The 10,101-nt window shown below is 38.4% G+C and overlaps 1 long non-coding RNA gene across 1 annotated transcript; it reads left to right on the top strand.

The window, feature by feature from the left end:
- Positions 1 to 396: 396 nt before the first annotated feature.
- On the top strand, positions 397 to 9,867 carry LOC120541007. The gene is made up of 3 exons (XR_005635921.1): positions 397 to 1,266; positions 6,713 to 7,749; positions 9,688 to 9,867. It is a non-coding gene; the product is annotated as an uncharacterized LOC120541007 (long non-coding RNA).
- Positions 9,868 to 10,101: the final 234 nt, after the last annotated feature.

The raw sequence follows: 10,101 nt of genomic DNA, 5'->3' as shown, positions 1-10,101 counted from the left end.
GCTTTTTCTTTATCAAAAGACGGTAGGACCCACTGGACATTTAGATTCTGTAGGTGAATATTTTACGTTAAACAATCGCCAACAAAGCACCTGCCTTCAGTAAGTCCAGTTTGACCTTGTGGATCCAATAACAACATTAAACAGGAGTAACTGGCCTATGTGATACACAATGTAGTAAGTTGATATGACAGTGATAAACAAACACACATTTCTGGTTCACTGTTCTAGTTTCAAATAATCCAACATGATCATATTAATATGGATTAATGCTTCTTGAATTGCATGGCATAATTTCATCTGTTCAGATATAAGAAAAAGAGCTGGCCTGCCTCCAGATAATGAGAAATGTTGTTTTTTTTTTTTTTTTTTTGAATAAGATGGTTTAACTGTCACGTCTCCATTGGTGAGTCACGATGCATTTCATTGTGGCAATTCCTGTATTGCAGAAGATACCAGGAGGCACCATGTCCTAGTATGTTAGTTGGTCTCTGGTCTGACATAATCAGACATGACCCTTGGGTGAAATGTCAGAAACAGACCACATGACCTTCTTCACAGAGCAGCAGCTGAGACACTAACATGTCTGTGCAAGCCCCAATCGATCCAGTCCTTGACCCACCTCTTGCACGAGTCAGGGTGTCTGACTCCGCTCTTCCTCATGACTCTGTCCCTCCCCAGTCCAGCTGCTGGCCAGTGCAGATCAGTTCATGTCTTTTCATTGCAGCTAGCAACCTCCATTCCATTCCTAGCCTTTCACGTAGGGTACCAGTATTCCCCCAGGCTATCTTACTGGAATGCGTGCTCATGTTTCTAAAACTTGTCTTCCATCCATGAGCTCATACATTTTAATACTAGAGCCTTCAATCTCCCTGTCACAAATTACAGCCCTTAACAGCCGTTTTCATCTGATCTAGTAGGGTAATAATTGTGTCCAAGCAACAGCTACTTTTCCAGCTTTCCTGCCAGTTATGCATTTTAAAATTATATGTTGTTAAACTAATTTTGTTTTTCTTTTTTATTATACACAGTATGTATGCTAGGTATTACTCCATTACAGCAGGAGCCTCAGTTTTATTCCTGTAGTCCTTTTTGAATGGATACTGGAATACAATCATAGCAGGAACAACTTCACTGGGGCTACATGAAGAGCATTCCCTTCTTACCTGTCACACTCGCCTCTTCACCTGTGCAAATGGGACAAGTAACTAAGCTGATACTGAATGTCTGAAAACCAGTTGCCAGAAGAGTGAGACAGAACTAGTGGCGGTGAGTCTTGTCAGTTGAATCTTATGAGTGGGCTTGTTTGTTTTTGTTTTTTTGAGTTAGGGCTCAGATCATCTATTTCATCATTGGCATGGTTTAAAAAGCGACAAAGTCCTGCTTTCAGTTTGAAATAAGCAACATGTAGATGTAACTGGATGAGATTGTCAGATATTATGTGTGTATATATATATATATATATATATATATATATATATATATATATATATATATATATATATATATATATATATATATATATATATATATATATATATATATATATATATATATATATATATATATCTCTCAATATCCAAGCCATTAATGGAAGTAAGGATTTGTATGTAAACAAAACACTTTAAAAAGAATTCAATAATACACAAAAATGCCAAACAATACAAGTATGAGAACTAATGCCTCAGCAGTGGTGTTTAGGTAACGCTGGTGTTCTGTAAGCCGAGTTGGTTCCTCTGTTGTACTAGTTGTAGTTTTGTTGTTTTTTTTCCCTACATGCTGATGTTCTGAGCGCTTAGAGTCTTAAAGCATGCAAGTCCTGCAAGTTCCAAAAATGCCCACTTTGACACCATCAATAAACCCCAGCTAGACTTAAAAAGGGCTTCAAAGAATCTTTATAAAATATACATTTTTAAAAAAATAAGCTTCAGGTCCAGGCATAAGTGAATAGATTACTGCATGTGTGCAAAACAAGCGCCTAGATGTGCAAAGTCAGCTCACCACAAGTTAAGCTAATGTAGCTGCCTAAAAATGAGTGAACAAACGGCACCAGGGGATAAAACCGCTTCACTGTGTATGTTACATTTAATTGCAAGACATGGATCATCCTCACTCATATGGAGGTGGTTTGGCTTTGAAAAGAGCGATGTTGCTCAAAAGACTGTCATCCGTTCGAACAAATTCTATTTGGATGAATTACGTACCTTGTTTGAACAGATTGTATTTATTTTGGTAAAAGGCATATGCCTGTCGGGTGTGTTTTTTATTTCACAAGTCACCTTGGTTTTGGCTCCTCAATTCCAAAGCACTTTTGTTTTTGTTTTTTTTTCTTTCATTATTTCAAATACTCACACAAATCCCTGCCTCCTCGCCCCACTCCATCCCACCCGACTTGTGCTGCCTGCCTCTACGGCTCCTTCTGTCCCTCCCATATCAAAACATACACACACACACACACACACAAACTCTCGCACCATCACACACACGCATTACTGATTAAGTGTGGGATCTCCTGTGTTAGTGTGAGAAAGAACTAATAAATACCCTGGGCATTTATTTACTTGCTCCACAGAAAATCAGCTTTAGTCCATGGATTTCACATGCACGTAATTGGCTTTCCTTAAGTGAAAAATTGATTAGAAAAAAAAATATAAAAGGTATTATTTGTCAGAATACCTTTTGAGCATAGCATATAATGGACGCATGAGCCAATTTTTATTAACTTCAGTGTATTGATAAAATTCCCACCCTGGAACCCTAGCCTAAATTTAACCGCTTGATGCCAATGGGGACAGGACCACCAGATAAGTAGAATAAACAGAACAGAGGCTGTTAGTTCAATGTAGTTAGTTAACAGTAGATTCGGAACTGCCAGGGGTGAGGGAATGTGCCCTGTAATGAACTGGTGACCCACCCAGGGCTGGCTTCTGTCTTAATGATGCCTTTCTCTTGGTTTGGGTGAGTGTGCCCTGCGATGAACCAAGTCTGATGCCACGTGACTAGGTTTTGGTTACAGGAACCATGAAATGGGTTTAATAATGAGTAGCTGGATGGAGGTTCAAATGACTATTTAAAACGTTGGTGAACCTAAAGGACGGTATTTTGAATGAGGATCTCCATAAAAGCTGATAGTTTAGATTTTATAATGGACATGGTTGGTGAACAGGAAAAGCTATTCAGGTCAGCGATGGAAAATTCAGCATAAACAGAAACTGCAAGAGGCCACCGATGCATATGTCAGATGATAAAAGACAAGTGTTTCCATTACCTTATTTTTATTTTGCTTACTCTGTGCTGATCAGCATGCAGAGGGATTTTAATATTTTAGGAAACTTCTGTGAACAACACTGAGGGGAAATTAATCATTTCATCAATAAAAGACAAGGTCAGATAAAGATGAGTGTAATTAAAGTGACTGAGTGTGGATCTGAGCCTGGAGGCACCTGACAAATGGGCACAGTTAATATTAACTATGGAAAAAGCATGATGACAAAAATAAAGCCTAACGTTCATTAAATTCAGGGTCTTAGGATGAAGCCAATCTCGGTAGCATTAGATGCACGGCAGGAAGCATCAGGAATCTGACCTATGTGCAGGAATCTGGCACATTGCATGGCATGTTCACGTGCACTTGGGCAGCTCAGAATCGCAGTTATTCTAACCTGCATGTCTTAAGAGAGATGGAAGGAAAACCCACAGACATGGAGAATGTGATACAGTATCTACCAAATAATACAATGATGATGATAATAATAATAATAATACAGTTCGCACCTGAGAGGATGTGGCGGATGTTTGCTGGCAGGCCAACCAACCACAAGCGTTACCTGCTAGGTAACCACCCAAGTAATCAGATTGCGACTCAGACCTAAGAATGTAATACTCTGATCTTCACCCTGTCGACTAAGGGAACCAGCCACCATGGTTTGAGGTTCACTGTTAAAAATGTCTGTGATTTTAACGGTGAATGCATGTAAAATTGCGAAAGTAAAGAACTGTAAATCATAAAATCTTAATTTACCGTTTTAATTAACAGTGACATTTACTAATCAAAAATACAGAAAAATCTCTTCAAATTTACGCTTTTATTTTGTAAAAAATACAGTGTTATTTAAAAAAAAAAAAATACCCTGTTAATTTAATGGTAAATTACTGTAAAACGCATTATTTCTCAAAGAACTTACCGATTGTAAACTTTGTATTTTTCTTTTATTTAAAAGAGATCATAGTATTAAAAGTCAAAAATCTACTATTCTTGTACAGCAATTATTTTTTTTTCTGCAATTCATTTAATCTAATTCTTTTTTACTATCATCAAAAAGAAAAATTCCTGTTAAACTCTGAATTTAATCCCTGCCGAATAACTGCATCGGGTAACATGGCTAGTAATCGAAATTGTTTATTCAAATCTGCTTCTGCCAAAATCGCAGATAACATTAAGTGGTTTAATTCTTTAAAATAACAAACATACCTACAGACTTTGGCCATGAAAGAGTTTTCTCTCAATTAATAGCAGATTTGAAAGACATTGAGGACAATGGACTTGCTATGACAGAGCAGTCTGTTATTAATGGTACACTTTATTGCATTGCTGGAGATCATTTGGGCTCCCACTGTGTTGGTGGATTCACTGAAAATTTTAGCCATTCACGGTATTTCTGTAGATACTGTCTGATTCACCAGGGAGTTTTATGATGACCCAAAATCATGTGGCCCATTACGTACTGCTGAGAGTTACAGTTGTGCTGTCGATCAATTACAGCCTGAAAATACCACCGAGGTTCAGGGGATAAAGTTCAATTCTTTGAAATACTTTGTTTGTCGCCTTGTCTTGGACATGATATTTTGAAGGTGTGCTGTCATATGATGTCGCACTGTATCTCAAGTATTTTGTTAAGAATAAGTGGTTCACTTACTCTATACGTAATCAGCGAATTAGGCAGTTCAAATATAAAAGCCCTGATGCTCTCGCAAAGCCTTGTGCTCAGTTGTAAAGAACTTGCAGGTCAGGCTCTTCAGAACTGGAATTTTTTTGAGGCTGCTGCCTTTAATAATTGGAGACAGTAAAAGATCCTGCAGATGAAGCGTGGCAGTTACTACTTCAGCTAAAAGACATTGTTGACATCATCTGTGCTCAGATGATTTCAGTATCACAGGACACTTATTTAAATGTTATTATCCAAGAGTATCTAGAATCCAGAAAATCAGCCTTTCCAGAAAGTAATTTGAAACCTAACCTCATTACTTACAGCAATATCCTGCACTAACACTGAAATTTGGTCCACTTATCCGGTTATGGACCATAAGGTTTGAAAGTAAACATAGCTACTTTAAGAGATGTACAAGACACTTGAAGAATTTTAAGAACTTGTGTAACACCCTTTCTGAAAGGCATCAGATGCTTCAGGCCTATTTATCAGCTGGGGCAGCGCGTCCCATGGTCTTGCAAATAAAAGAGAGCTCTCCGTTTTTCTTGGAACTTTACTCTGAGACTATCAAGGATGCTGTGTGTCAGTTTGGATTTAATGCCACAAATACCGAGATTTCTGTAAAAATTTAGTTTGAAGGAACAGCATTTAAAAAGGGCAGTTTGTTGTCATTGGAAATGATGGCTGTGTGGAGTTTGGTGAACTTGTGCTCATTTTTATCAAGGAGGAAAGTGTGCACTTGTTAACTCGAGTGTTTTGTATCAGAGTTTCTTACTCCGTACCATTTATACTCCCTGAGAACTGCAATTGACAGAATGCAATGTGTGAACATTGAAGACTTAGTTGACTTTATCCGTTATCATCTTACATAATGCAGGGAGGAACGGTAGTTCCACTGAAACACAGCATGTTGTCCCCCTACACTCTCCATTTTATTGAGGTTTTTCAGCTGAAGCAAAATATTTATTAAAATATGGACAGTAAATTGCAAATTGTATTAATATGACATTATTTTTTTCAGTTTGTAACAAAACCCCAAACAGTATTCCTTCATAGAGATACCATTTGAGGAGGTGATATTTTTAAAGAGGCAATACACCCTAAGGGTGTCATGATGCCCAATATTTGATTGGTCTGCTGCAACATGATACATTGCATTTGGTAACATGGTCATCCCAAAATTGCAAGTGAAAATTTTTAACCTCATGTTAATTTTTGGATTTGTAATTAACAACAGCAGCAATGATTTATTGATTCACACAAATGCTAACACTAATGAACAACATATTACTTTCAAGAAAGTGCATTGTTTATATTTTCTAACAATGTGACATGAAAATAATTTCTGGTGTTATGGATATGATACAATGTGTTCAATATATGACGGGTTCTTTTAATTTTTCAAATAAAAACTTACTTTCAGTTGTGGTCAGTTGATTTCAGATACATTACAATTGCTTAGTGATGGATTTATTTTTATCTTTAGATATGGATGAGTCTCGACAAAAATGCATAAGCAGCGCTATTGCTGATGTGCTCCCAGACATCATCTCCCGTATTAAATTCGGTGGTAGATACACTGAAGTCACTTGGAGTAGAGACTTCTCAAAATTTTCAGTATGTTCAGGAAGTAGACCTCATGCCCGTGCTGAGACCAGTTCATGCCAGAAATCTTGTGTCATCATGGAGCCACATCACTAAGTACATCTCATCACGTAATATTACAACGTGTAAAATGTTGATCATGTAATTTGTGTTTGACAATGGTATTTATTTTGCCTGTACAGATCAAAATCCAGATGCATCATCATCATGCTCCACAGTCTACAGTCCCTCAGCCTCATGTTCTTCATCTTCACCATTAAGCAGCAGTTCCAGATTTGTTTCAGACTGGGCTGACAGTTTTGAGATTCCTTGGAACAAATTTCCTGAACTGATTAACTGTTTTGAAAGGAAGAAAAGACCAAGTCCACGTTTACGACGTGAAATGGTCAGAATTATCGTTTCTGAAATGATTAAGATCTGTGATTCCCCTAGTAAGCAAAGTACCATTGTTATTGCCAAAAAGATTGTGACCAAGTACCCAGCATCCTTGCAGGATGTCATTGAAGGAGATGTAGTTGGACCAGGATATCATTCACTGGTTAAAAAGCTCCAGAATCGTGTCGACAACGTGAGAAGACCTGACATACAAAAAATCAGAAAACGCAAGCATGATTCAGATAGTGATACTGAGGAGGTCCCTGCTGAACAAAAGGCAGTGGTTCAAGACACATATGGCTGTGTTAATTGGGAATTAAAATGTATGCCACTTTCTGAAACAGCAGAAAGCCAGAATGATAAACAGGAGAAAATGAAGATGCTGTCTAAGGAGACAAATGTTAACAATAAAGAAATTGGAACCCTTGTGCAATCAACATATTACTCCCAGCGTAAAGACATAAATAAGGGAGTCCGCATGAACCAGCTTTTTGAGGACTGGCCTTTTGTATTCCAAGAAATTGCCATGGGTGTACACTTCAAACAGCTACTGGGATTGATCTGAAAGAGATGTTCCTTGCAAGCTTGTACAAAAATGGAGTGCGGCTCCTGAAGTTCCTAAAAACCACCAGCACAAGAGAGGAAAAAGCAAGTCATGCTGCTAAATTGGAGGTGTCCAGAGGTCATGTGGAGGGCTGTTCTGAAGATGTCAAGGACATGGTGATTCTTCTTCTTGCATACTTTGAAGAAAGGCAAGAGGTAATGTTTCATTATGTAGAAGAGTCCTTCCTTGCTGAAGATGTGGTTGATAAGTTGCCAGTCACCCCCCACATTATTGTTTCTGGTAAGTATATTTTCAAACTAAATGCAAAAATATTGGTGTAAACTAAGTGGGGAAACAGTTTTGCTTTAATTGTCAAAAAGCTTGTTGAGATGATTTTGTATACATTTATCTATCGGTCCTTCAATCTACACTTCAAAAATGTTCATGCTGGGTATCGACCGACAGATTACAACTAAACACATTCCAACCTTTATCTCGGCACTCTGCATGATGTTCGGCAGCTTTTACTGTTTCAATATTCACTATCCAGTGGAACTGGCATCCACTCTTGAGTTCTTGCAATGGTGAGTATGACAATTTATTTCACACTAGCAAAATACCCGCGCTTCGCAGCGGCGAAGTACTGCATTTAAAATTTTTATTAAGAAGATAAACCTTTTTAAACTGAGGGAAAATATACCAATAATTATTTAAGGATCTCTTTGTATACCATGTTGTCAGTTTGGCCCTCCGGTTGTAACATGACCAAGCTGTGCGCTGAGCTTACTCTTGAGCATGCAACGTACAGTCGGCCATGTGAATAGTAATCTTATCTCAGATCTCACAGCTTGGATTGCTGCTGTCATAATCGGTTTGAGTTTCATGGTTTGTTTCAATTACGACAGTATTCGCAGGATTTGTTGTGTTGAAGTGACATTTGGCATCTGTCAAGCGTTGTAAGCACACAACCAGTTTCATCGATAAAATCACATCCAGCTTTTGAGAGTTTAAACATTCATAAACATCAAAGTGTCCACTACTCAAATCGTCACCTGTCAATCTAAGATGTTTGAGAGGCATTGGCGGTTGTCCAAAGGTGTAAAATATTTGGCCATTTCGGTACACTTGAAAGCGACAACCGAACAATTCAGCGGCAGCCATCAACTCACATGCAGATCCATAGGTGAAGGGCTTAAGCATTTCACTCTTCTAGTGCTCCTGTGTAGTCTAATTATCTCCTGTACCGTCATCAGTCCACACCTTGAACCTGTCCAGTCATTCAATACATAAGTCACAATGTTCCTCCGGATATCAAGAGTGAGCCTGATATGGCCGTGCAATATGCAACACAGAGAATGGGAAAAGCAGGCGTCCTCTCCGGGCATGGAAACCACTCGGTAAGTGACAGTTCTTTGATCGATGGTGATCACCTCGATAGACATGTTAATGGGGGTACAGTTAGAATGATAAAGGAAATGGGTACCTGAACAATGTAAAGTAAGTCTAAAATACCTACACAATAACTATAATCGTAATAAACGAACAATAAAACAGCAGAGAAGCCGTGGATTAAACAAAAAGGCTGTAGTTATCAGTAGGGAGACGTGAATCCTGTGGCGAAGCAAGGAAGGGAATGAAGAGACCGGAGTGACGGACGGCCTTATATAGGCAGGCAGCCAACAACATGGGAGGCGTTGGGATGGGGGACCCAATGCCACCTCACACGGTGACCGAGGTACAGGCTATGGACGTATATATGTGTGTAAGTAGGATTCAGTTATCGTTGGGAACCCGTGTACCAAATTTCTTGAAGATGGGCCCATAAGTAACAAAGACTGTTGAAAAGTTCAATATGGCGGCCGACAGTGGCATCATACCACCGAAATAAGTACGTACATCGGTTTTGGTTAGCACAGAGAAGCCGCTTACCAAATTTCGTGAAGATGGGGCCATAAATAAGAAAGTTCAACATGGCGGACGTTTTCGACCGTTATGACCGTTACGTGTAGAATTTCGAAATGAAACCTGCTTAACTTTTATAAGTAAGCTGTAAGGAATGAGCCTTCTACCTACTGTACATGGGAAGTTGGAGAATTAGTGATGAGTCAGTGAGTGAGTGAGGTCAAGTCAGTCAGTCAGTGAGGGCTTTGCCTTTTATTATTATAGATAAGACAATTGATATTGTGCAGCACATATCAAGAAAACAAGCAAGTAAAAGCAAATGAATTTGTTTTTCAGATGCTTGTTCAACATAAATCCAGACAAGGGCACCAAGGTCGAGTCAAGGAAAAACAAGAAACCGTTCCCAAAGTGCTCACTCTAATAGCTGACCTTGCTGACCACGACTGGAGAACCACTTCATAGAAGTGTCCTGCATACGAGAGGATTACTGAGCATTGCAATGAGAAGACAAGGAAAAAAAAGGTAATCAGATTCCGTATTTTGGTTTTCTTAGTATTTTTGTTTGTTTGTTTGTTTTAGAAGGCATTGAACAAACAAGAAGTCTGAATCCTTATTTTAGTTCAATATTTATTTTTATATTTGTTAAAGGTATGAAGCAAATAGGAAGTCTTTTATTGTGGTTTACTAGTTAACCTTTTTTTTTTTTATTTTGGATGACAGGAAGACTCAGATTTTGCCATAATTTACCTT

Source organism: Polypterus senegalus, chromosome 12, assembly GCF_016835505.1.
Source record: "Polypterus senegalus isolate Bchr_013 chromosome 12, ASM1683550v1, whole genome shotgun sequence".
Taxonomy (NCBI): Eukaryota; Metazoa; Chordata; class Cladistia; order Polypteriformes; family Polypteridae; genus Polypterus; species Polypterus senegalus.
The sequence above is the reverse complement of the archived record's forward strand: the minus strand, read 5'-3'. Positions and strand labels throughout refer to the sequence as shown.